At 34.8% G+C, this 23,179-nt stretch overlaps 1 protein-coding gene and 1 non-coding gene across 13 annotated transcripts in view; both read left to right on the top strand.

The window, feature by feature from the left end:
• The window catches only part of CCSER2 (coiled-coil serine rich protein 2), a 186,111-nt gene that overhangs the window by 65,807 nt on the left and 97,125 nt on the right, over nucleotides 1-23,179 (top strand). The gene's annotated exons all lie outside the window — the stretch shown is intronic.
• LOC121488466 lies at nucleotides 10,161-10,267 on the top strand. Its single transcript, XR_005987094.1, has one exon. It is a non-coding gene; the product is annotated as a U6 spliceosomal RNA (small nuclear RNA).

The following is a 23,179-nucleotide window of genomic DNA, read 5'->3' as shown; positions in this document are numbered from 1 at the left end:
GTTATTTCTGAACGTTTTACTGATAAGGACTCTTATTCAGACATAGCTAAATTTCATTATTGTACCTCTAAAAAATTAAGTCATTTCTTAATATCATTAAGATCCCAGTAAATGTTCAGTTTTTAGTAAACTTTTGAGTTTTAGATTTATAAAATTATTGCCGATATACCTGTATATCCCACATCTCCTTTTCCCTTTTTAGCATATTACATTAATATGACATATTTATCACATTAATGAACCAATATTGATATCTCATTACTCAGTCCATATTATTTAGATATTCTTCATTTTCCCCTCCTTTCTCTGTTCTATGATTCCTTCCAGGATACTGTATTACAATTAGTAGTCATGTTTCCTTAGACCCCTCTTGGTTGTGACAGTCTCAGACTTTCCTTGATTTTGATGACCTTGAAAGAAGAATTTTTTTTTTATAAATTTTATTTTTATTTATTTATGATAGTCATACAGAGAGAGAGAGAGAGAGGCAGAGACACAGGCAGAGGGAGAAGCAGGCTCCACGCACCGGGAGCCCGATGTAGGATTCGATCCCGGGTCTCCAGGATCGCGCCCTGGGCCAAAGGCAGGCGCCAAAACGCTGCGCCACCCAGGGATCCCATTGAAAGAAGAATTTTGAAGAATACTAGTAGTCAGATATTTTCTAGAATGTTGCCCGACTGGGATTTGTTTCATGCTTTCCTTATGATTAGACTGGGGAAATATGTTTTTGGATAGAAGACCAAGATGGAAAGGGACTTCTCTCATTTGTCACTTGCTTATTTATTCCATCATTTCTTTATATCAGTATGGACTTATATATTTTATACTTTTGGTTCTAATTTGTACCCATATCATTGTATTTTTTTTTTTTTGTGGCTTTGGTTTTGGGTAACTTTTTCTGTTTTTAAACTTTCTGGCATTACAAGATGTTCCAAACTCCCCTTGTATTTTTTTCTGCCTCAGTATTAGAATCAGCCCTTTCTCCAAAGAGCCTTAGTTTGTTTGTTTGTTTGTTTGTTTGTTTGTTTGTTTGTTTCTTTCTTTCTTTCTTTCTTTCTTTCTTTCTTTCTTTCTTTCTTTCTTTCTTTTTGAGATTTATTTATTTTAGAAAGTGCATGAGCAGGGGGAGGGACAGAAGGTGAGAGTCTCAAGTAGACTCCCTGCTGAGCATGGAGCCCAGCGTGGGGGGCTTGATATCAGGATTCTGAGACATGACCTGAGCTGAAATCAAAGATCAGACACTCAACCAGCTGAGCTACCTGGGCACCCAAAGAGCCTGTTTCTAATTGGATAATTGTATTAGAAATGAAAATTTGCATCTGAGGTGTGTGGCAATGAAGGTTTGGGTTCTAGATTTTGTCAGCTGAAAGAGGAGATATATGTGTGCTAACCTGTATATATACATCTATCTATAAATATTTCTGTATGTAACCATTTACATTTTGAGCTAAACATGATTTCACATTACCATGCACATTACCATGTGCATCATTCTTGCTTTTTCCCCTTGCTTGTTTGTAACCTCCCACTCCAAGAGAAAGAAAACTGCTTACCTTCAATCATCCATTTGTATAATTATTCAATTCTAGTATATATGTATGTATAGTCATTTCAGACTTGTTAATTTATACCTCTACAGGAAATACCTTTATCAACTAGAGTACAGTGCTTATAGAATTTCATAGCCTTTAGTCTTAGACTCCGTTTCTGAAGTTATTTAGATCAGCACCTTATACCACTCATCCCCTTCAGTGAGTTGTTTCATACACTTGTAATAAATACATTTAGATGTTTGTTATATTCTATACTTCCTCCAGAGATCCTGACTCCTGAAAGAATTTTAAATAAATTTGGATGCATTAAGGTTTACTCCTTGTGCTGTAAAGTTCAATGGATTTGGACAAATGCTTAATGTTTTGTATTCACCATTGCAGTATCATAAAGAGTAGTTTCACCATCCTAAAATGTTCCCTATACTTCATCTGTTTACTCCTCTCCGCAGTGAGCCCCTGGCAAACACTGATCAATCTCTTTAGTTTTACCTTTTAAAGAATGTCATATAATTAAAATCATACAATATATAGCTTTTTCATACTGGCAATATGCATTAAAGATTCACCCATGCCTCTTTGTGGCTTGATACCTCATTTTTTAAACTGATAAGTGATATTGCATTGTATGAATGTACCACAGTTTGTTTATCCATTCATCTATCAAAGGAAATGTTGCTTGCTTCCAGTTTTTGGCTATTATCAATAAAGCTGCCATAAATATCCACATGCAGGTATTTCTCGGAACAGATGTTTCTTTAAATCACTTGGGAAAATACCAAGGAGTGCAGTTGCTTGATCATATGGTAAGGCTATATTTAAAAGCCTTATTTGAAAGAAATTGCCAAATTATTTTACAAAGTAGCTGTACAATATTGCATTCCCACTAACAGAGTTCCAGTTGCTCTGCATTCTTATCAGCAGTTGGTATTGTCAGTTTTTTGAATTTTAGGCATTTTAATAGGTGTCCAGTGGTATCTCATTGTTTTTAAAATTGCAATTCCCTAATAATAATGCTGAGCATCTTTTCATATGCTTGTCATCTATATATCTTTGGTAAAGTGTCAGTTTAGATCCATTGCCCATTTTTTAATTGACTTGTTTTCTTATTGTTGAGTTTTAAGAATTCTCTATATATTTTAGATATAAATCTTTTATCAGATATGTGTTTTACAAATATTTTCTCCTAGTTTTTGCCTTGTCTTTTCATTCTCTTAAAAGTGTCTTTCACAGAGCAGAAGTTTTAATAAATTCCAGCTTATCAGTGTTTTCTTTCAAAGATAATGCTATTGGTATTGTAATTAAAAATCATTATTAAACCCAACCAAGGTCATGTAGGTTTTCTACTTTAAGAAGTTTTATAGTCTTGTACTTTACATTTTTGTCTGTGATCCATTTTGAGTTAATTTCTGTTTAATACTTGTGTTTGGGTTAATTTTCTTTCATATAATTTTAAGAGTTGCAGCACAGTTTGTTGAAAAGACTGTCCTTTCTATTTTGAATTGTCCCTCCCTCTTTGTCGGAATCAGTTGAGTATATTTGTGTGGGTCTACTTCTGAGTTTTGTTCTGTTGATCTATGTGTCTATTCTTTAGCCAATAACATGCTGTATTATTGTGTTGTTTTGTTTTACAGTAAGTAAGTCTTGTGTTGTATAACAAAGAATTCAGCTGGCTTTTGTATACAGTTTGTGCATGGGAACCAGTACACCTTTGGAATTTCACAAGTGGTAGGAGTGTTTTGTTCATGATGGCCTTGATAGTTAATGCTAATGAGGTGACTCAGGATGGGGGTAAACAATACAAGAAAAACCACACCAGTGACTATAGGGTTAGGCCATTTAGCCATGTGATATTAGTCTGACCTCTGAGGAGCAGAGGAAGTGGGCTGGAGATTGACTTTAGTATATGGCCAGTAATTTGATCAATTGTATCTCTCTAATGAAACTCCAATAAAAACTTTGGACACTGAATCACAGATGAGCATCCCTGGCTACCAATATTCTGCATATTGTTAATCATCACTATACCAAGGAAATGACCTGTTTTGACTCCACAGAGAGAGAACTACAGAAGCTTTGCATTTGGGATCATCCCAGACTTTGCTCTATGTGTCTCTTCTTTTGGCTGGGCATGATTTATACACTTTTGCTGTAATAAAACTGTAATTGTAAACTATATTGCCTTCCTGAATTATGTGAGTTGTTCTAGTGAATCATTGAACCTGAGGGAGTACTGGGAACCTCTGGATTTGTAGCCAGCCGATTATTCTAGGGCTGGGGCACCCGTGAGTTTTAGCTGGCAGTGTCTGAAGGTCAGCCTTTGGAAGACTATACTTTTAACCTATGAAGTTTGTTTTAACTCTGGTTAGCTAGCATGAAAAGACATTGGGAGTTTGTGTCATTACCCTGACTCACTGAAACATGTAGTTTGAGAAGAGAAAGGATGAAGGGGCAAAAGAGTGAGGAATTTTTTATTTTTCAATGGCTATATATATTCACTCATGATATGAAACTGCAGCTGTGGGATCCCTGGGTGGCGCAGCAGTTTAGCGCCTGCCTTTGGCCCAGGGTGCGATCCTGGAGACCCGGGATCGAATCCCATGTTGGGCTCCCGGTGCATGGAGCCTGCTTCTCCCTCTGCCTATGTCTCTGCCTCTCTCTCTCTCTCTCTCTCTCTCTCTGTGACTGTCATAAATAAATTAAAAAAAAAAAAAAAAGAAAGCACCATTCAATTTAAAAAAAAAAAAGAAACTGCAGCTGTGCTGTGATCCATCAGTAAAGGCAAAAGTTATGGAATGGAATTTAGAAATGATGATAGATTCATCTCCCAATGAGATGGCTCACAGATACATACGTAAGAAAGAAACTAAACATACAATTCCCTGATTACTGTTATATGTAATGGCTAAAATGAAAGTAATGTAGAGTTCTGGAGCTGATTCTGATGCTGAGCCAAGCTTAGATTTCAGTCCGTTTGAACTACAATCAGTAGTCTTGAAGCCACCTGCAATGGGAACAATTATCCTAGGACGACAGACAGCATTGCTATGACCCCTGGTTACTGGAAAATTAGTCCTGTTGGAGGGAGGGCAAAACCAAGAAACTTCTGAAACCAGTGGTTATAGTGCCAAGGGGTTGTCTCATTTTGTGGATCTGTTCATCGTCAGTTTCTTGAAGAATTTTTACTGAAATGGGTTGGACTAATTTAGGGGTAGTATCTTTGGTTTTGAATGCTATAGAGTGGAAGAGAATGTTTGGGTGATATAGAACCCACAGCTCACTATGTAACAGTCACAAATTGCTATATACAGTGGGTGATTCCCAAGGGAGCAGGTATCCTGGTAGACTGGATAAAAGCTGCTGTGAAGTTTGTTCACATGAGAAGAGAGAAAGTCTTTCCTCTATAAATGCCTACTGGAAAACCCCAGATGAAGTGCCTGTATACCTTACAGCAGGCCCTGCTGGACTCTATGGTGATTGGGATAATCATCTACTGATATTCCTTACCCAGATCATGGTACCTGCTAGGAGTAAGGGGGCCCTGTTTACATGGGCATCGCATATAAGCATGCTGTAAATCCAAGCAGCTGTTCAAGAACCTTTGTTGTACTTGCTGTCTCGGTTTCCCTTATAGCTATTAAAGACTCTAAAAACAAAGAAGAATCACTAATAAGAAAGGATGAGAAGACAGAAGGGGAGAGCCTGGAGACTTGTCCTTTCAGAGTGGATGTTTATTAGAAATGGGATGAATGTATCGAACATTGGGGAGGTTGAAGCAGAGTTGCCAGTCTAATACTATTGAACATTGAGTGTACCAGTGGGAGCCAGTGCTGGTTCCACGACCTTAAAAGGCCCTAAATAAGGTCACTCTCTATATATCCCAGTTTGGAAGAATGTAAAAGGTGAAAGGCAAAGATGCAAATGACCTGGAATCCCCTGGGACAGTGGTCTGGTAGATAAGTCAAAATGAAGATTGAAGTAGGGTCTGGGTCCCTTGGCTCCTAACACTTCCCCTCTGGGGACCTAAGGCCTTATATACACAAATGGGTAAAATGATGACTGGGTTTAAACAAGCCCTTTCTGGTACTCCTTAGCAGGAGCCGCATATACTTTGGTATCAAAACTTGTAAATGATGTCCTAACTGTGGCTACTTTTAGACTGTGAGACTATAGTAATGTATGGATTGATGAGAAACTGGAGTGTTTAAACAAGCTTTATGTGAAATGATTGATTTCCTTTTCCTGAATGCTTTATGCAAAATAATATCATGCCTTACCTCATATTGTAAAACCAGAACTGCCTGGTGAGGCCTTAAATGATAGAGGCTACTATTGGGGATGCAACAGTTGATGGGATTCTCTTGTTCTGTGAATAATTCTACCACTGACAATATAATTATTGAAAACAGTTTGAGGACTTTTTTCCCTTTTTTTCCTACTTTGAAATAGTTTCTCCCTGAGTGGTTAGTCCATGAACTTGATACATAGTTGGGTTTGTGTGTATAGTTCTACTTTGGATTTTTAGGGACTCATTTAAGCATTGTTTATAATTGTGAGAAGATTGGAAACAGCCCAAATATCCAAATAGTATCTATTTTACATAAGAACATAATATTATGGAGGCTAAGTAGTGGAAAGGATATGAATATATTTGTTTTTGTTTAAAATTTTTTAACTTACTTTTTTGTTACTTCAGTGATTTTAGAAAAAGTAAGCAAATACTGTGTATATTTACTTCCTTTCAATTTCTAAGCATATGTATTACGCTTTTATTGTTACAAGCAAATCTTTAATAAATAGCCTTGTCTTTCTGTATTTTGGGGAATAGATACTTAGAATTGTGATGTTGGACCAAAGGTTAAATGTGCAAGTAATTTTGCAAGATATTTGAGCAATAATTTTTAATTTCCAAAAGTTTTTTTTCCCCTTAGGTGAAATTCACATAACATAAATTTGACCATATTAAAACAAACATCTCAGTGACAGTACATTTGCAATATTGTGCAACCACCACTCTTGTCTAGTTTCAAGATGTTTTCATCACACGAAAGTAAACCTCATACCCATTAAGTATTTACTTCCCATCTGCCCCTCCCCATCCTCTAGAAGCTTCCACTCTGCTTTCTGTATGTATAAATTTATCTATTTTGGATATTTATTATAAACAGAATCATATAATATGTGACCTTTTGTGTCTGGTTTCCTTTATTGCCAAGATGTTTTTGAGGATCATCCACATTGTAGCATGTATTGGTAGTATATTCTTTTTTAAAGCTGATTAATATCCATTATATATACATTCCATTCACCCGTTGATGGACATAGGGGTTGTTTCTGTCTTTTGGCTATTGTGAATAGTGCGGATATGAACATGCATGTACATGTTTTTCTTTGAGTACCTGCTTTAATTTTGAGGAGCATGTACTTTGTACTAATTCTGTGTTTAATTTTTTGAAGAACTGCCAAACTTTTTATAGCAGCTGAATCATTTTATAAACCACCAGGAATGTATAAAGCTTTCAGTTTTCTATGTCCTTGACAATAGTTTTCTGTTTTTTTTCCTTTATTTTTTTTTACCTTAAATATATATTTTTTTAATTAAAGCCATCTTACTAGATGCTAAGTGGTATTTATTGTGGTTTGTATTTACATTTCCCAAATGAATAGTGATGTGTTAAGCATCTTTTCATGTGTTTGCTGGCTATTTTATATCTTTTTTTCAGAGAAATGTGTATTTAAGTCCTTTACCCATTTTTAAAAAAAATTGGTGCTTGTGTTTTTAATATATTCTGGATACTAGACACTTATCAGATGCACAATTTGCAAATATTTTCTCCTGTCGTATAGGTTGTCTTTCCACTTTATTGATAATATCCTATGATGCACAATTTTAATGAAGTCCAGTTTAATTTTGATGAAATCCAATTTATATTTTCTTTCATTGCTTTTGCTCTTGGTGTCATATCTTAGGAATGCAAAATCCAAAGTTACAAAGATTTACCTCTATATTTTCTTCTAAACTTAACATGGTTTTAGTTCTTATATTTAGTTTGTTGACCCACTTAATTTTGTACAGATTATATGGTGTGAAGTAATCGTCCTTTAAAAAGGAATGGAGTACCCATACAGGCTATAATGTGGATGATCCTCAACTTCCTTCTTTTGCACATGGGTATTTACCCTCTCTCAGCACCATTTTTTAAAAAATATTTTATTTATTTATTCATGAGGGACACACAGAGAGAGGCAGACACAGAGGCAGAGACACAAGCAGAGGGAGAAGCAGGCTCCCTGCAGGGAGCCTGATGTGGGACTCTATCCCAGTACTCCAGGATCACGCCCTGGGCCAAAGGCAGACGCTAAACTGCTGAGCCACCCAGGGATCCCCTCTCAGCACCATTTGTTGAGGAGATGACTCTTTCCTTATTGAGGGATATTGGTACCCTTGTCAAAAATCAGTTGGCCAGAGATGTATACATTTATTTCTGTTCTCTCAGTTCTATTCTGTTGATTTGTATGTCTGTCATTTTGTCAGTAGCACACTGTTTTGAATACTGTAGTAATCTGAAATCACATGTTTTTGATTAATCACAAAGATAAATTTTAAAAGAAGGAAGTATGAGTCTTCCAGATTTGTTTTATTTTTGAATATTGTTTTGATACTTGGGGCATCTCACATTTTCATTTGGATTTTAGAATCTGTTTTTCCATTTCTACAACAAAAGCCATTTGAATTTTGAAAGAGATTTCATTGAAACTATAGATTGATTAGTAGCTATTTTAATGTCAGTTCTTAGTTTATGAGCACAAATGTCTTTTCATTTATCTAGGATATCTAGGTTATCTATCGTTTTTCATTTCTTTCAGCAATATTTTGTACTTTTCAGCATATCAGTCTTTTACTTCTTTGGCTAAACTTATTCTAGACATTTTTTTGTTTTTTGTGTGCCATTGTTAATGGAATTGTTTTCTTAAATTTTTTGGATTGTTCCTCTTGGTGTATAGAAAAAAATAGGGGTTGATTTTTCAGTGTTGATATTGTACCCTGCAACGTTTTGCTGAGTTTATTATTAGCTCTAGTAGTTCTTTAGTGGATATGATATATATATATATATATATATATATATATATATATATATAGTCCAAAAAATATGTATGATATATATGTCAGATATATTATATGATACATATATGTAAATGATATATATAAGTAAAATCATGTCTATATATGGAAGTGATACATATTTATATGTAAAAAATCATGTCATCTGTGAAAAGAGATAGCTTTACTTTTCCAATTCAGATGCCTTTTAATTTAATTTTCTTATGTAATTGTTCTGGCTAGAACCTTTCGTACATTGCTAAATAGCAGTGGTGAAAGCATACATCCTTTTTTGCTTCTGATTTTAGGAAAATAAATTTTCAGTCTTTTACTATTGAGTGTGTTAGGTGTGGATTTTTTATAAAGGTCCTTTATCATGTTGAAAAAATTCCATTATATTTCTATATATGCTACTTTTCTGAATATTTTTGTTATGAAAGAATGATCAATTTTGTTGAATGCTATTTCTGCATTAATTGAGGTGATGAGGTTTTTTTCCTTTCCTTTTATTAATGTGATATGTTATATTGGTTGATTTTCATACATGTAAGTATCCTTATATTATTGGGATAAATCCCAGGCCTAAAATCTTTTTGCTATGCTGATTGGTTGAGTTTATTAGAATATATTTGTATTTTTATATTCATCTCGCAAGGATATTGGTTTATAGTTTTCTTGTAGTGTTTTTGTCTGGCATTTGTATCAGGGTAATTCTGGGCTCATGGAATGAGTTAGGAAATGTTATATTTTTTTGGACAGTTTGAAAGGGAATGGTGTTAATTCTTCTTTAAATTTTTGGTAGTATTCACCAGTTAAGCCATCTGATTTGGTAGTTTTTTTATTGGGAGATTTGTGAAGACTGATCATGTCTCTTGTTCTAAGTTTGTTCAGATTTTCTATTTTTTTCTTGAGTCATTTTGGTACTTTCTATGTATCTACAAGTTTGTCCATTTATCTTAATTGTCTAATTTGTGTACTGTTCATAGTGTTCATAATATCCTCTTAAAATCCTTTTTGTTTTAGTAAGATTGGTAGTAATGTCCCCATTTTTGCTTCTGATTTTACTTATTTTTGTTTTGTCTTTCTTTTTTTTGTCAGTCTAATTAATGGTTTGTTAGTATGGTTATTTTGCTTTACAAATAACCAACTTTTGGTTTCATTGATTTTTTTCTGTTTTCTATTTTATTTTGTTCTGCACTAATCTTTCTCTTTTCATTCCTCTGCTAATTTTGGGGTTTAGTTTTCTATTATCTTTCTAGATCCATACGCTGTAGTTAGATTATTGATTTTTATATTTTTATTCTCTTTTAAAAATTTATTTATTTATTTATTTTTATTATCTTTTTAAGGTAGGCATTTGCTGCAAAAAAATTCACTTTGAGCTCTGTTTTTTAGCTCCATCCCCTAAGTTTTGGTATGTTATATTTTTGCTCTGATTTTTCTCTAAATATTTTCTGATTTCTTCTTTGATTTTTCTTTGATCAGTTGAGTAAGGAATATGTTGTTGAGTGCTTGCTTCAGCAGCACATACATTAAAATTGGAGTGATATGGAGAAGATTAGCATGGCCCCTACACAAAGATAACATGCAAGTTTGTGAAACATTCCATATTTTTAGTAAAAAAACTGTTATAAAGTTCTTAATAAAATGCTTTTTTCAATCTCCGTATGTGTGAACTTTGCAGGTTTCTTTCTCTTATAATTTGTAATTTTATTACATTTGGACCAAGAAGATTTTCTTATGATTTCAGTTTTTAAAGAGTTATTGAGGATTATTTTGTGAATAACATGTATCTTGGAGGAGAAAATGCCCTGTGCACATGAGAATGTGTATTCTGCTTTTATAGGGTAAATTATTTTGTGTGTATACATATATATGTATGTTTATATAATTGAATTTTTATATATAACATGTAACATATATAAAAATGATTATATATTTATAATAATTTATATAAATATAAATATGTTGTATATATCTAAATATTATATATCTGTGTCTACCTATATGTATACTTATCTTTCAGGTCCAGTGGTTTATAGTATTGTTCAAGTTCTCTATTTCCTTAACAATCTTCTGTCCAGATATTCTCTTCATTATTGAACATGTATTATTGACATTTAAAGATATTGTAAAACCCTATTTCTCCCTTCAAATTTGTCAATCTTTGCTTTTATATATTTTGCTCTGTTGATTGTTTCATACATGTCTGTAATTATACTTTCTTGATTAATTCATCTATTACCAATATAGAATATCCTTTTTTGTTTCTTGTAGTGATTCTTGACTTACAGTATTTTATCTGATATTAATGTAGCCACTCCAGCTGTCTTCTGGTTCCTGTTTGCATGTAACATATTTTTCATCCTTTTACTTTTTTTTTCTCCTTGTCTATTTTTTTTATAATAAATTTATTTTTTATTGGTGTTCAATTTACCAACATACAGAATAACACCCAGTGCTCATCCCGTCAAGTGCCCCCCTCAGTGCCCGTCACCCATTCACCCCCACCCCCCGCCCTCCTCCCCTTCCAACACCCCTAGTTCATTTCCCAGAGTTAGGAGTCTTTATGTTCTGTCTCCCTTTCTGATATTTCCCACACATTTCTTCTCCCTTCCCTTATATTCCCTTTTACTATTATTTATATTCCCCAAATGAATGAGAACATAAACTGTCCTTCTCCGATTGACTTACTGCACTCAGCATAATACCCTCCAGTTCCATCCACGTTGAAGCAAATGGTGGGTATTTGTCGTTTCTAATGGCTGAGGAATATTCCATTGTATACATAAACCACATCTTCTTTATCCATTCATCTTTCGATGGACACCGAGGTTCCTTCCACAGTTTGGCTATTGTGGACATTGCTGCTATAAACATCGGGGTGCAGGTGTTTTGGCGTTTCATTGCATCTGAACCTTTGGGGTAAATCCCCAACAGTGCAATTGCTGGGTCGTAGGGCAGGTCTATTTTTAACTCTTTGAGGAACCTCCACACAGTTTTCCAGAGTGGCTGCACCATTTCACATTCCCACCAACAGTGTAAGAGGGTTCCCTTTTCTCCGCATCCTCTCCAACATTTGTTGTTTCCTGCCTTATTAATTTTCCCCATTCTCGGTGATCCCTGGGTGGCACAGCGGTTTGGCGCCTGCCTTTGGCCCAGGGCGCGATCCTGGAGACCCGGGATTGAATCCCACGTCGGGCTCCCGGTGCATGGGGCCTGCTTCTCTCTCTGCCTGTGTCTCTGCCTCTCTCTCTCTGTGTGTGTGTGTGTGACTATCATAAATTTAAAACAAAACTTTTTTTTTCGCCATTCTCACTGGTGTGAGGTGGTATCTCATTGTGGTTTTGATTTGTATTTCCCTGATGGCAAGTGATGCAGAGCATTTTCTCATGTGCATGTTGGCCATGTCTATGTCTTCCTCTGTGAGATTTCTCTTCATATCTTTTGCCCATTTCATGATTGGATTGTTTGTTTCTTTGCTGTTGAGTTTAATAAGTTCTTTATAGATCTTGGAAACTAGCCCTTTATCTGATACGTCATTTGCAAATATCTTCTCCCATTCTGTAGGTTTTCTTTTAGTTTTGTTGACTGTATCCTTTGCTGTGCAAAAGCTTCTTATCTTGATGAAGTCCCAATAGTTCATTTTTGCTTTTGTTTCTTTTGTTTGGATGTATCTTGCAAGAAGTTGCTGTAGCTAAGTTCAAAAAGAGAATTAGAACAAATTATTTTAAGATTTGTGGAATCAGAGAAGACCCTGAATAGCCAGGGGAATTTTAAAAAAGAAAACCATAGCTGGGGGCATCACAATGCCAGATTTCAGGTTGTACTACAAAGCTGTGGTCATCAAGACATTGTGGTACTGGCACAAAAACAGACACATAGATCAATGGAACAGAATAGAGAACCCAGAAGTGGACCCTGAACTTTATGGTCAACTAATATTCGATAAAGGAGCAAAGAGTATCCATTGGAAGAAAGACAGTCTCTTCAATAAAAGGTGCTGGGAAAATTGGACATCCACATGCAGAAGAATGAAACTAGACCACTCTCTTTCACCATACACAAAGATAAACTCAAAATGGATGAAAGATCTAAATGTGAGACAAGATTCCTTCATCCTTTTACTTTTAACCTATATGTGTCTTTAGATACAATGTGAGTCTCAGGTGACTATATTGACTATATTGACTATGGAGTTGGAATTTTTTAAAAATTTTTTAACCACACTGATAGTCTTTGTGTGGTTTAAACCATTTGGAGTATTTAACCCATTTACATTTACAGTTGTCACAGATAAAGAATGATTTTATTATTTCATTTTGCTATTTTATTTCTGCATGTCTTGTACTTTTGCTTATTTCCTCAATTGCTACTTTTTTGAGTTTAATTGATTTTTTGCAATATATCATTTTAATTCTCTTCTAATTTTAAAAATTTTATCTAAAATAATTTTTGTGTTACTTAGGAATTAAAATGAAAATCCTAAATTTATGACAATCTAGTTTGAATTGATACAAACTTAACTTCAATAGTATATAAAAACTCTGCTCCTATACAATTTTGTTCCCTTTTTCTTCATGTTATTGTCACAAATTATATCGTAATACATTGTGTACCCACTAACATTTAATTCTTGTTTTCTGTATTTGTCCCTTACCAATCTTTGTAAGGCAAGCCTACTAGTTACAAATTTTGCTTTTTGTTTTTACTTTGTGAATAATGTGTTCACTGTTTTTTTTTTTTTTTAATGTGTGATCTCGTAATTTCTCCTTCATTTTTGAAGGATAGGTTTCCTGCATAGAGAACTCTTAGTTTTCTTGCAGCACTTTGAAAATGCCATTCCATAGGCTTTTGGCTTCCATGCTTTGTGATAAGAACTTGGTTCTTAATCTTACTGTGGATCCCTTGCACATAGTGCATTCCTTTCCTCTTGGTGCTTTACATCTTTTCACTTTATCTTTGCCTTTTGACAGTTCAATTGCAATATGTATTGATGTGCTGTCTGCATGTATTCTTTTTGTAATTCAGTTTGGTTATTTAATATCTAAATTCCTGTCTTTTTTCATTTGAGAAGCTTTTGGCCATTATTTTTTCAGATATTCTTTCTGCCTGTTTTTTCATTCTCTTCTCTTTCTGAAGTTCTTATCATGCATATTTTGAAGTGCCTCTACTGTGTCTTTGGAAATCTCTTAGGCTTTTAAATTTTTTTTTTTCATTTGAATTCAATTTAGTTAACAACTAGTATATTACTAGTTTTTGGGGTGGAATTTAGTGACTCATTAGTTACATATAACACTCAGTCCTCATTACATCGAGTGCCTCCTTTAATGCCCATCACCCAATTACTGCATTCTCCCACCCTCCTCCCCTCCAGAAGCCCTCAGTTTGTTTCCTGTAGTTAAGAGTCTTTTATGATTTGCCTCCCTCTCTGTTTTCATCTTATTTTATTTTTCCTTCCCTTCCCCTATGTTCCCTTTCCCTTCCCTCCCCCTACATTTTGTTTCCTAAGTTCCACATATAAGTGAAATCATACAGCATTTGTCTTTCTCTGACTTATTTCACTTAGCACAATAACCTCTCATTCCATCCCTGTCATTGCAAATGGCAAAATTTCATTCTTTTTGATGGCTGAGTAATATTTCATTATATATATGATGTATATATGATGTATATATAATGTAAATATGTGTATATATAATGTGTATATATTATATGTGTGTGTGTATATGTGTGTGTGTGTGTGTGTGTGTATATATATATATATATATGCGATAACATTTTTATCCATTCATCTGTTGATGGACATGTGGGCTCTTTCCATATTTTGGCTATTGTGGACATTGTTGCTTTAAATATTGTGGTGCCTGTGCCCCTTGAATCACTATATTTGTGCCCTTTGGATAAATACCCAGTGGTGCAATTGCTGGTCATAGGGTAGCTGTATTTTTAACTTTTTGAGGAACCTCCATACTCATTTCCAGAGTGGCTGTACCAGTTTGCATTCCCACCAACAGGGTAAGAGGCTTCCTCTTTCTCTGCATCCTCGCCAATATCTGTCATTTCCTGACTTGTTAATTGTAGCCATTCTGATCCATATGAAGTGATATTTCGTCGTAATTTTGATCAGGCTTTTTATTTTTACTCATTTTTTTTTCTACTTAGCCTGAATAATTGCATTGGATATATCTTCCAATCCTGCTCAAATCTGCTGTTGAAATTCTCGTGATCTTTTTTTTTTCATGAACACTAGATCAAGGTAATTTATTTGAAATGCTTATAATACCTGGCATCAAGTAGATATGCAGAAACGTAGGTTTACAACCGTATAATTGCATAAGAGTTATCCGTTAATGGCTCTTTCTTAATTTTTAATTGTGACAAAAAATTACATAAAATTTATAATTTCAGCTATTTTGAAGTATAGCTCAGTAGCATTAACTATATTCATATTGTTGTGCTACAGATCTCTAGAACTCTTTTTTATCTTGCATAATTAAACTCTATATCCATTGATCACGAAGTTCTCCTTTTCCCCCCAGTCTCTGGTAACCACCATTTTACTTTCTGTGTCTATAAGTTTAACTATTCTAGTTACTTCATATATGTGAAATCATGCAGCATTGTCATTTTGTGACTGGCTTGTTTCACTTAGCATAGTGTCCTCAAGGTTCATCCATGTTGTTGCATGTAATAAGGTTTCCTTCTTTTTAAAGGAGAATAATATTCCATTATATGTATATACACCACAATTATCCATTCATCTTTTGATGGACATTTGGATTGTTTCCACCTCTTGACTATTGTGAATAAAACTGCAGTGAATGTGGGTGATCTCTCTTTGAGATCCTGCTTTCAGTTATTGTGAATATAAACCCAGGAGTTTCAGTGAGTTTTTCATTTGTTGTACCTTAATTCCAGAATTTTTTTTTAATTCCCTCTTCACTGATGTTCTGTACTTGGGTAGATCTTCTTTACCTATGGTTTTCTTGAGTTCTTGAAACATACTAAAAGAGTTCTAAAGTCTTTGTCAATAGACAAAGTTCAATGTTTCGGCCTCCTTCAGCGATCATTTCTGTTTTGTTTTGTTTTTTTCTGTGAATGGATGATACTTTCTTTGCATGACCCTAATTTTTGTTGAAAACTGAACATTTTTAATATTTTAATGTGGCAACGCTGGAAATCTTATTCTTTATTCTCAGGGTTTGTTTTGTTACTTGCTGTAGGCTGTAGGTGTTTGCTTTTTAAGTAGTTTTTCTAAACTATTTTTGTGAAGTCATTCTGCTTGTCATATTTGGTCTAAGAAGTTTATGTTACTTTAGCTTGTGTTTGTTTGGTGTTTTATACAGAGATTTCCTCGAATGCCAAAGACAAAAAAAAAAAAAAAAGACAAAAGGAGGAGAGAAGAGTGAGAATAAGAGAGAAAGGAAGGAGGAAAAGAAAAAGAGGGTGGTAGAGAAAGAATGAAGAATTCAAAGCAGAGGAATAAAAATTTCTCAAAGTCAAAATAAAAAAAAAAACCCTTCTCATCTTTCATCTTTGCATTTTGGCTCTGTGTTGGGGTGCTCCTTCAGTGTTTAGCCTGTCTGATCATTTACAACTCTTATCTTAACCTACACTTACTACTTTTTTCTGAGCTTAGACATCAGCTACAGTTGAAAGCTTTGGGTCCTCTTAGGTTTTTACTGAGATGCATCCTGCCCTGGGCTTTTTTGTGGCTTTCTAAATTCCCCACAATAGAGGTATCTGGGTGGCCCAATCAGTTAAGTGTTTGACTCTTGATTTCAGCTTAGTTCATGATCTTAGGGTTGTGACATCAAGCGCTGTGTTAGGCTCTGTGTTGGGTGTGGAGCCTGCTTAAGATTCTTTCTCTCCCTCTCCCTCCATCCCTCCCCTACCATGTACATGCATACACCACTTCTCTCTATCTCTCAAAATAAAGAATAAATTCCCTATTATACATAGCACCTTTGAATTATCTAATTTCCCAAGGGAACACTCTTCCTGGCCTTTTTCTCAATCTTTCAGTATTATATATATCAACTATAATATTTTGCTCCAGGGTAATTGTGGATTGTTTGCCTCACAGTGGTTTTGAGCAATGCGCATTACTTTTCCACCCTGTGTGAATTCTAAGTTAGGCAGAACAAAGACATACACTTTGTGTCAGTCATTCAGGTAATCCCAGACAAGTTAGAACAGAGAAATACAAGTTTTTGGAATAAGGTCTCCACTGAGCTCTATGGAAACAGGGACCAAGGTCCTAAACTGGGAACAAGATCTGCTGTTTTCAGATTTGCAGTCAAGCTGCAGAGAGGCATATAGAAAAGGCCAGACTCACTGATAATTGGAATGCAGAACCTTACAGCAACTCTGAGAAAGGGTTTAGAAGTTTCTTAAGAAGTTAAATGTATATTTACTATGTCACCCAGCAATCCCACTCCTGGAGATGAAAGTTTATATTCACATAAAAACCTGTACATGAATGTTTATAATAGTTTTATTTATAACAGCTAAAAACTGGAAAAGCTGAAATGTTCTTCATTGAGTACATGGATACACAAACTGGTACTTCCATGTAATGGAATACCACTTAGCAATAAAAAGTAATGAATTACTTTATGTTCCATGACTTAGGTGAATCTTAAGGGCATTCTGTTGAGTGAAAGAAGCCAGTCTGAAAGAGTTACAAACTATATTTTATAGTTTTATTTTATAGTTTTATTTCAGGTGAGGTGACAGTTCTGCCTCATAATTGTATTGGTATTTATACAAATTAATACGTGTTTTAAAATTCATAAACTGTATTCCATGAGAAAATAATTTTGTTTCATGATAATTACAGCAGATAGTGATATTCATTTGTCAAAAATAAATTAGAGGCTTTCTCCAGTTTATTAGTGAAGGAGGAATTCGTAGAAGGAAGAACTGGCCTACCATCTCATAGCTTGCTCTATTTGAATGGAAAAGTATTCTCAGAGGCCAAGGAAATTCTATGACGATTCTGCTAATATGTATTCAGAGTTTTAATTCCAGTGAGGCTTGTGGAAAGCCTGTAGGAGCCAGAGTGTACAGATTTAGGTTTTTGTTGTCATACTCCCAGCTAATGGTCTTATTAGATGGTCTCCCAACTAAAATAGGTATATGTGGATATTGGCTCTCAAAAAGTGCAGGCTTGTCAGTTAGAGGAGCCTGGCAAAACAAACATGGGAACAGAAACCCTTTCCCATGTTAACCAATTTCCATGCTACATGGTTTTCTTTCTATAATGATATAGCTCCTAACCTGGGCAGATGACACATTTGTAAGCTGGTGAAGAAAAATTACAGTAGATCAATTTTTTTCTTTCTTTCTTTGTCCAGATCTTTACTAAAAAGTCTTGATAATATCTCTGATATAACTCTGGAAACATAGACCTCCTATAAAGATGAATAGGGGAAAATCATCTAAAACAGATGTTAGAATCCAGTCTTCGACTCTGCACTGTCTCTCTTGTGAAACTCCTTATTCAGCATCTTTCATATGGCATCTGTGTGGTGCTGACTCCCACACCTCAAATCTCTCTGCCAAATGCTACATTCATATATTGTCATTTCCTGAGCATGCCTTCTCTAAGATTCAGTAAGCATGTCAAAATTACTAGGTTCTAAAATTAGATTTGGTTTTCCTTTTTTATAATTTATTTCGATGAATAGGAATTATCCATTTGTTTCTTAAGCCAGAAACCAAGGAATTATCGATGGCTCTTTTCTTACTTCTCGGTGAGCTTTGGTTATATAGATCCTAACTACCTTGTATATTTCATAACTGCTTATTCTTCAGTTTCATTGACACTGATTAATGTCAGGCTACCATCATATATGTTGCATGGATTCTTCAATAGCCACAAAACTGTTTTATCTTTCCTACTTAAATTCATTTTGTACACAGCAGCCAAAATAATATTTCTTTAATGTAAATCTCAGTTTACCACTTGTGAAAACTCATCAGTCATACCCCTGTCATTGACATAAAATCCAGGGTCTTAATTTGGCCTAAATAGTTGTTCGTGATGTAGATCTACTTCTCTGTCTTTTCCTATTATACTCTGTGAGTGTTGTCTTAATCATCTAGGGCTACTATAACAAAATACTGTAGACTGAGTGGCTTAAACAGCAGTTATTTATTTCACAGTTTTGGAGTCTAGAAGTCCAAGATCAAGGTTTGGCAAATTCATTTCCTAGTGAAGACCCGCTTCCTGTCTTGCAGACAGCTACCTTCTCAGGATATACTCACATGGCGGGAAGACAGAGAGTGTGTGCTCTGGTTTCTTTCTCTTCTTGTAAGGATGCTAATCCCATCATAGGGTTCCCACCATCATGAACCAGTCTAAAACTAATAACCTCCTGAAGACCCTATGTCCACATACCCTCGTATTGTGGGCTAGGGCTTCAATATAAGAACTTTGGGAAAATACAAACACTAAATCCATAACAGGTATTAACGAACTACTTCCAATTATTTACATTGAGCAGGTCAGCAAACTGTGTTATGTAAGTCACATCTGACCAACTACCTTGTTTTTCACCACCTAAAAAATAAGGTTTTTTTACATGTTAGGTGGTTACACTTTAAATGGGTATATAAGTACCTGTATAATACGCTGATTTTGTCTGTGGGCCTGCAAAATCTAAGTATTTACTTTTTGTCTTTGAAAAACAAATTTGGTATCATTTAGAATAGTAACATTATGCTTTTACTTCCTTGCTCTTAGCATAGTGTTTATTCAGAAGGCATTCTCCTCTTCCATGTTCTAGAGGCCATATTTGCTTGTTCTTTAGATTTTCTCTGACTTTACTTGATTTCAGATTTTCTCTGACATTTCAAGACTTAGATATCCATCCATTGTGTTTTCCTAGTAATTGAGCCATTACCATATTGTGAAGGAACTGTCTGTCTGAGGGAAAACAAGTAGCCTTGGAGTGCTGTTGCCAATTTGTTAAATTAACATTTGTAAAGTAGAGCCTTGGAGTGTTGGATAGTGAACCCCAATTCAATAAAAGACCACAAGGGAAATTGAAATAGAGAAGTTTATTAATAACAGGTTCTGAAGGAAGGTAGTTGGCATGCCTGGAGGGGCCATACCAGTGCAGATAGGGAGAGTCACAGGATCTGGGGTATGTGACTTTATTAGGGTTGATGACTAGAGTGCTTTGGGATTCCTGAACTAAGTCTGGATTGGTCAATTCAAACCAAAAAGAGCAGGGTTTTGGTAAGCCCCAGAAGGGTCTGTCTAAGGGGTACACAAAAGGAAGACCCTGGGAGACAGGGTGATTATTGTTCACAAGGGCTGTTGAGGAAGTCGTATCAGCAATTTACATTTGCTTCTTTTTTTTTTTTTTTTTTTTTTTTTTACTTTTTTTTACATTTGCTTCTGATGCTGGGGTTATTACCTAGGGCATGCAGTCACCGGAGGGGTTGGTTTCAGTTCAAGGCCCCTGCAGATCCCTTGGGCACACAAAATGGATGCCAAGGCAGCGATACCATAGAGTAGTTTGGCTCTACTCTTGACAAAGACAGGGATTATTTTTTTATGAGTATATCCCATGCCTTGTATATATAGGTTTTTATATGTGTTGAGTTACAGAGAGTGTGTCTTGCAGTTGCGACATGGAGGGACAGAGTCAACTTCCCTGTTTGTTTAGATGTCAAAACTATTGGTGCCACATATGCACTAAGAAGATATGAAAAGATTTATTACTCACATACTGAGGCTTTCTGGGAAGAGCAGGACAGGTACCCAGAGTGGAATAGTTTGAATGAAGCTAAGAGGGGCTGGTAGCTTGGTTTTTATTGTGGTTAAGGGATGTGCTAGATTGATGGGTTCCCACACTCAGGCTATATTTGTGTGGTTTGAACCCTTGCTGATACCAAGGGAGGTAGACTTTTCCAGCATGAAGTTTTGCATATTATAAAAGCTTACTACAGAAAAATAAAAAGGAATATAAAAAGCATAGTACATACTATTTCACATAATGGAAATTTATAATAATCCTTTGGTTTATTACCATCCTGATGTTTAAATGTATTTTTTTGCATTGAAGATGAAGTCATACTGTATATATGCAGTCTTCTTTTCCCTCCCCCCCATGCTATAGACCATTTTCCCGAGTAACCAGATACATTTATGAAACATATGCAATGATTTATTGGTGAGTGTTAACTTGAGGCATAAATCTGGATGGTTTTCTCTTCCTGTCTTCCTCCCTGTTGTAACTACTGTTAACTATATTCTCCTTCCTTTTCCAGTGGGCTTTCTTAGGACCTTCTCAGAGTGATATCATAATCATTCCATCACTTTAAGGCTCATTCTTTAAGACTAATTTTTTAAACCTTTCGTTATAAAATGAAACCTACAGAAAACCACACAAAACAAATGTAGGGTTTAGTTAGTTATTAAAAGTTGAACATCTTTTTGATGGTGGTAGCAGTGCTGCTTTTGCTGTTTGGTGTGTCTCAGCAAGCCAAGACCTGCTCTGGATTTAGAAAACAAGGTTCTCTATTGCCTTTGATTCTTTGCTGTGTCCTTAGTTATTAGAGCTGGCTTGGGGCACCCAGCATTTTTTGTTTCATACATACTTATACATACACAAAAGCCAAATGTTTATATAGGGGATATGATTTTTTTAGTAAATAAGTCATTGCTTATTGCAGAAAATGAGAAAATACAGTTACTATTACAAAAACAGAAGAAAAGAAAGAAAAACTCCATAACCTATGTTTTGGTTTCCTTTCAGCTTTTTTCTATACATATTATACAATTTTTTTTCATGAAATGGATAATTCTGTATATGTTGTTTTATAGACCTAGTTTTTAGTTAATATCTAGGCCTTTTCAGTGGAAAAAATGTATTTTTTCACTTAAGATGAAAAACATTTTGTGTTCACACCAATACTTTGCACTTATATTCAGGAATGTAGAGTTTTTAATTTAATTTCATTGGTTTTTACATCCTTACTTCCTTTTTCCTAATATGAGAATCCACTTTTCAGCAAACACCAGTATAACTGTTTTCATTTATAGTCATGTATGCACAGCCAGAATAACACCAGTACTACCATCCATAATATAATTACTGAAAATAGCTTGAAAATTTTTCCTCACTTGAAATAATTTCTCTGAGTATAATGCCATCGACTTAATACATAATTAGACTTACTTTATTTTTGACTTATAGGGATTTATCAAAGATTAGAAACAACCTAAGTCTGTTTTTTTCCCTGATTGACATCTTTCCATGTCTATATATTTTCATTATTATTTTTTAAGGAAACAGTATTCTATTGTATGACTGTGTCGTACTTTGTGTTTAGCCATTTTTCCGTTCTTGGGCATTTCTACTTTTTTGCCATCAAATAATGCTGCAATAACCATACTTTGCACATATATTTTTTTCATTTATCTATTTCTGAGGGATAATTTCTTATAAAGGAAAATTTGTCTTTTTAAAAAAGGTTTAAATTTTGACAAACTGTCTTCCATAATGTCTATTAATCTAATCCCATCTGGAATATTAAAGAGTACTAGATTATTTTCAGTTGTGGTAAATCAGAATTACTGTTAGCATTTTTTCCTACATTATATTAATTAGCTGTTTATTTTATATATCGTGAATTATCTATTATGGCCTTTGGTTTTTGTTGTTGTTTTGTTTGCTTTTAGGACAGCTTCTATATTAAGGACAGCAGGGATTTTCATGATGGAAAGAGGTTCTGTGAAATAATCCCTTTATGTGTCAAAGTTAAATAATTATCCAGAGGTGTGTTTTTGTTTCTGCTTTTCCAGAAACAATTATTCCATTTGCTTTTAGACCACAATGCATCCTGGAAGGAAGGCCAACAACACAAAATTGGAAAGCTATGTATAGAATACCCAACATAGGAAACAATTTCTAATTTTACTCATATCATCTGTAATAAATATTGTAAACATCTCCCTCTATGAGTTTTTCAAGTCCATAATCTCTTAGTTTAAAAATTTGTGGATTTTTTAATCTTTTTATTTATGTTTACTAACAAAAGATCTTGCAGTATTGAATTGGTTCTTGGATTGGAAGGATCCGTTAGTGGGCAACAGGTCAAACTGAGTTTGTGACTTTATTATTTATTTATTGATTGATTTATCTAAAAGACTTTATTTATTTATTAATGAGAGAGAGAGAGAAAGAGAGGCAGAGACACAGGCAGAGGGAGAAGCAGGCTCCATGCAGGAAGCCTGACGTGGGACTCGATCCCAGGTCTCTAGGATCAGGCCCTGGGCTGAAGGCGGTACTAAACCACTGTGCCACCCTGGCTTGCCCAGTTCCTGACTTTAAACTTAGTTTTTGTTTATTTTGCTAATTAGACTTCAGAACAAGAATTTTTGAAAGCAAAACATTACTTTTCTCAGGATAGGTGGTAGCTGGCAAGGTTACAACTAGAACCCAGGAATGGCGGCTTATACCAATTTGACTAGTCCAGTCCTATTTGTCTTTTATAGAAAAAAAAA

Source organism: Vulpes lagopus, chromosome 3 (genome assembly GCF_018345385.1).
Source record: "Vulpes lagopus strain Blue_001 chromosome 3, ASM1834538v1, whole genome shotgun sequence".
NCBI lineage: Eukaryota > Metazoa > Chordata > Mammalia > Carnivora > Canidae > Vulpes > Vulpes lagopus.
This window is presented reverse-complemented; position numbering and strand designations above follow the sequence as displayed.